This window comes from Zootermopsis nevadensis, unplaced genomic scaffold, assembly GCF_977971745.1.
Source record: "Zootermopsis nevadensis isolate Lab colony 2312 unplaced genomic scaffold, Znev_1.0 Znev_ptg000243l, whole genome shotgun sequence".
NCBI classification, from domain to species: domain Eukaryota; kingdom Metazoa; phylum Arthropoda; class Insecta; order Blattodea; family Termopsidae; genus Zootermopsis; species Zootermopsis nevadensis.
The window spans coordinates 1-5,078 of record NW_028259370.1 but is presented as its reverse complement, the minus strand read 5'-3'; the positions used below and the strand labels follow the sequence as shown (position 1 = coordinate 5,078).

Below are 5,078 nucleotides of genomic sequence, written 5' to 3'. Positions count from 1 at the left end.
TCGAGTCGGCACTCGATTCCGAGTGCAAGAGCGGCACACGTGACGGCCTTCACGGGCGGCCTCTGGGAAGCTGCACTTAGAACCAGCGCGCATCCGCCGGGGGACTGCTGGCCTCGGCCCGCTCTACTTGCAACCGTTTAGGGCAAGTGGAGCACAAGTGCACCGACCGCCGTGTCCATCGGGGTTGGCGCACGTCATCACGCGCGGTGTCCGGCGGAGACTCGGGCTCGAGTCGGCACTCATCTACGAGTGCAAGAGTGGCACATGTGAAGGCCTTAACGGGCGGCCTCTGGGAAGCTGCACTTAGAACGAGCGCGCATCCGCCGGGGACTGAATTCCTCTCCCCGCGCTGCTCGAACCCCGTTTAGGGCATGGGGGGCACATGTGCACCGATCGCCGTCTTCATCGGGGTCGGCGCCCGTCAACCCACGCAGTGGCCGGCGGAGGCTCCGGTTCGAGTCGGCACTCGATTCCGAGTGCAAGAGTGGCACAAGTGATGGCCTTCACGGGCGGCCTCTCGGAAGCTGCACTTAGAACGAGCGCGCATCCGCCGGGGACTGAATTCCTCTCCCCGCGCTGCTCGAACCCCGTTTAGGGCAAGAGGGGCACAAGTGTACAGAAGTCCGTCTCCTGGGGAATCGCGTGCTCGGCTGCCCTCAATGGACAGGCAGAAGCAGGGGTCTGCTCGTAGGTGACTCGGCACTCGAGTGCAAGATTGGCGCAAGTGACGACTTCTCGTGCGGTCACGGTGAGGCTGCCGGCGGTGTCTCTGGCTTCTGCCGCATATATATTCCCGTTCGTGCCCTCCACGTCTTCAGATTTCAAAGTCCCATCCGTGCGTGTTAGGTAGGCCGATTTTAGGGGACCTGCCGCTCGCATTCGGCCGGGTCGCGCTCTCTGAGGCTCAGACGTTACGAGTCTCCCCTGAAAACGCCGCGCTGGCACCTTATTTTGTAGGAAAATTTCACACTTCCTCTAGTTGAACTAACGGATGCGTCGCTGATAAATTGGCCCTTTTTCCGCATAAGACGATTCCTGAGCCTTGGGTGGTGTCTGGATACATCAGGAGGACACAACTGACGGAAGAAAAGCCCGGGTCCGTCCTCCGCCCGGCAGGGGAACGATTTTACGAAAAAGGCCGGCTTCGTTCCCCTTCCCGGCAAGCAGCAGGTGGACGATTTTACGAGAAAGACCGGGTTCGTCCACCTTCCCGGCAAGCAACAGGGGAACGATTTTACGAAGAAGGCCGGCTTCGTTCCCCTTTCCGGCAAGCAACAGGAGGACGATTTGACGTTAAAGACCGGGTTCGTCCTCCTTCCCGGCAAGCAACAGGGGAACGATTTTACGAAAAAGGCCGGCTTCGTTCCCCTTCCCGGCAAGCAGCAGGTGGACGATTTGACGATAAAGACCGGGTTCGTCCACCTTCCCGGCAAGCAACAGGGGAACGATTTTACGAAAAAGACCGGCTTCGTTCCCCTTCCCGGCAAGCAGCAGGTGGACGATTTTACGAGAGAGACCGGGTTCGTCCACCTTCCCGGCAAGCAACAGGGGAACGATTTTACGAAAAAGGCCGGCTTCGTTCCCCTTTCCGGCAAGCAACAGGAGGACGATTTGACGATAAAGACCGGGTTCGTCCTCCTTCCCGGCAAGCAACAGGGGAACGATTTTACGAAAAAGGCCGGCTTCGTTCCCCTTCCCGGCAACCAGCAGGTGGACGATTTGACGATAAAGACCGGGTTCGTCCACCTTCCCGGCAAGCAACAGGGGAACGATTTTACGAAAAAGACCGGCTTTGTTCCCCTTCCCGGCAAGCAGCAGGTGGACGATTTTACGAGAGAGACCGGGTTCGTCCACCTTCCCGGCAAGCAACAGGGGAACGATTTTACGAAAAAGGCCGGCTTCGTTCCCCTTCCCGGCAAACCCTTCGCCACCGCGATGCCGCGGCCCTCTGTCCCCCGGACACGGTCTATAGGCGGCGTATCGTGGACACACTGCAACCGACTCACTCGTAGTCCGGGCGCGTGCTAGACTCGCGATGCCAAACGGCGCTTCGGCGCTTATGCATGTCGAGTGAAGAGAGGGAAGGGTGCCCTAATGGCACCACTTTTCTGGGGGCGCTCACGTGGCGTCCCCCTAACGGCACGAAGTGGCCCCTGCTCGCAGGGGCGCACGGAGTGCGAGCGTTGAAGTATGAACTGGACCCCCTCGCCGGACCCATCCGGGACCGCGTGGAGGGGGAGGAACGAGCTCCAAGTGAGTCTTCGGTTCCCTGGTTGATCCTGCCAGTAGTCATATGCTTGTCTCAAAGATTAAGCCATGCATGTCTCAGTGCAAGCCAAATTAAGGTGAAACCGCGAATGGCTCATTAAATCAGTTATGGTTCCTTAGATGGTGGACAGTTACTTGGATAACTGTGGTAATTCTAGAGCTAATACATGCAACCGAGTCCCGACCGGAGACGGTCGGGACGCTTTTATTAGATCAAAACCAATCGGTCGCTCACGCGGCCGTTTGCCTTGGTGACTCTGAATAAATGGAGGCGGATCGCACGGTCTACGAACCGGCGACGCATCTTTCAAATGTCTGCCTTATCAACTGTCGATGGTAGGCTCTGCGCCTACCATGGTTGTAACGGGTAACGGGGAATCAGGGTTCGATTCCGGAGAGGGAGCCTGAGAAACGGCTACCACATCCAAGGAAGGCAGCAGGCGCGCAAATTACCCACTCCCGGCACGGGGAGGTAGTGACGAAAAATAACGATACGGGACTCATCCGAGGCCCCGTAATCGGAATGAGTACACTCTAAAGACTTTAACGAGTATCCATTGGAGGGCAAGTCTGGTGCCAGCAGCCGCGGTAATTCCAGCTCCAATAGCGTATATTAAAGCTGTTGCGGTTAAAAAGCTCGTAGTCGGACTTGTGTCCCACGCTGCCGGTTCACCGCCCGTCGGTGTCTAACTGGCACGCACGTGCGGACGTCCTGCCGGTGGCCCGAGCCGGCGCCCGCGGGCGATGGGGGCGGCGACGCTCCCACGCCTCGGGTCGTCTCGGGGAGGGCCTACACAATCCCGTCGCGGTGCTCTTGACCGAGTGTCACGATGGGCCGGCACTTTTACTTTGAACAAATTAGAGTGCTTAAAGCAGGCAGCAGCCGCCTGAATACCGAGTGCATGGAATAATGGAATAGGACCTCGGTTCTATTTTGTTGGTTTTCGGAAGCCCCGAGGTAATGATCAAAAGGGACAGACGGGGGCATTCGTATTGCGACGTTAGAGGTGAAATTCTTGGATCGTCGCAAGACGGACAGAAGCGAAAGCATTTGCCAAGAATGTTTTCTCTGATCAAGAACGAAAGTTAGAGGTTCGAAGGCGATCAGATACCGCCCTAGTTCTAACCATAAACGATGCCAGCCAGCAATCCGCCGAAGTTCCTCCGATGACTCGGCGGGCGGCTTCCGGGAAACCAAAGCTTTTGGGTTCCGGGGGAAGTATGGTTGCAAAGCTGAAACTTAAAGGAATTGACGGAAGGGCACCACCAGGAGTGGAGCCTGCGGCTTAATTTGACTCAACACGGGAAACCTCACCAGGCCCAGACACCGGGAGGATTGACAGATTGAGAGCTCTTTCTTGATTCGGTGGGTGGTGGTGCATGGCCGTTCTTAGTTGGTGGAGCGATTTGTCTGGTTAATTCCGATAACGAACGAGACTCTAGCCTGCTAAATAGTCGCATCCGGTATCCTCTGTGCTACCGGCGACTCCTAATCTTCTTAGAGGGACAGGCGGCTTCTAGCCGCACGAGATTGAGCAATAACAGGTCTGTGATGCCCTTAGATGTTCTGGGCCGCACGCGCGCTACACTGAAGGAATCAGCGTGTCCTCCCTGGCCGAAAGGTCCGGGTAACCCGCTGAACCTCCTTCGTGCTAGGGATTGGGGCTTGCAATTGTTCCCCATGAACGAGGAATTCCCAGTAAGCGCGAGTCATAAGCTCGCGTTGATTACGTCCCTGCCCTTTGTACACACCGCCCGTCGCTACTACCGATTGAATGATTTAGTGAGGTCTTCGGACCGGTGGGCGCGGGGTTTCGGCCCTTCGATTCCACCGGGAAGATGCCCGAACTTGATCATTTAGAGGAAGTAAAAGTCGTAACAAGGTTTCCGTAGGTGAACCTGCGGAAGGATCATTAACGGCACCGAGAGTGACCGAACAGAGAAGGAAGGCATTAAGAAACCGAGGACGGTTGCTGGCTCTGGGGGAGTGCGTAATCTCGCTTGCGAGTGGACCGCCTTCTCGTGGAAGTACCCGTGTCTGGTCATTCATGATAATACAACCTCTACTGATGACTGAAAAATAGATGACGTCAACCTGAGGGGGGACCGGTCGGCGAAAGTCGCACCGACTCCCCCCGCATGAGGGGGAAGACGCATCATAATATGTGACCACTACTGATGACTGAAAAATAGATGACGTCAACCTGAGGGGGGACCGGTCGGCGAAAGTCGCACCGTCTCCCCCCGAATGAGGGGAAGACGCATCAAAAATTAATAAAAGGAAGGCATTAAGAATGAACCAGATGAACGGGGCTCTGCGGAAGGCGTAATCTCGCCTGTGATTGGACCGGCTCTTCCTGGCAGCGGCCGGATCTCGGAGATAACGTCGTCGGCCTGAGGTGTCCAGGTCGGCGAAGTAATCCCCCGGAGGGGGACGGCAAGACCGTCCCGCCTCGAGGTGGGAAGTAGGAGCGAAAGATGGTGAGTGGGTGCCGGCGGCACGCGGGCTCCGAGGATCCTCAGGGATCCAAGGACAACCCGCGCGACCGCGAGCACTGGGCTTAAAGCCACTTTATCTGCCCACGCAAGGCCGTTTCGGCGGCGCTTGAACGAGAGGGGAGCGCGGTCTGACCGTGCCGCTGTTCTGGGGGCAGCTCCCCCTCGAAAAATAACAACTACCTGTCCTACGGGACTAGCAGTAGCATCCTACCCGAAGCTCTGCTCGAATCTAGAGAAAAACAACCCTGAGCGGTGGATCACTCGGCTCGTGGGTCGATGAAGAACGCAGCTAATTGCGCGTCGACATGTGA

At 57.1% G+C, this 5,078-nt stretch overlaps 1 non-coding gene and 1 pseudogene across 1 annotated transcript; both read left to right on the top strand.

The window, feature by feature from the left end:
• Nucleotides 1–2,266: 2,266 nt before the first annotated feature.
• Nucleotides 2,267–4,184, top strand: LOC147870506 (small subunit ribosomal RNA). Its single transcript, XR_015533359.1, has one exon. It is a non-coding gene; the product is annotated as a small subunit ribosomal RNA (ribosomal RNA).
• Nucleotides 4,185–5,008: 824 nt separating this feature from the next.
• LOC147870505 (5.8S ribosomal RNA) lies at nucleotides 5,009–5,078 on the top strand (annotated as a pseudogene; the record flags this gene model as incomplete).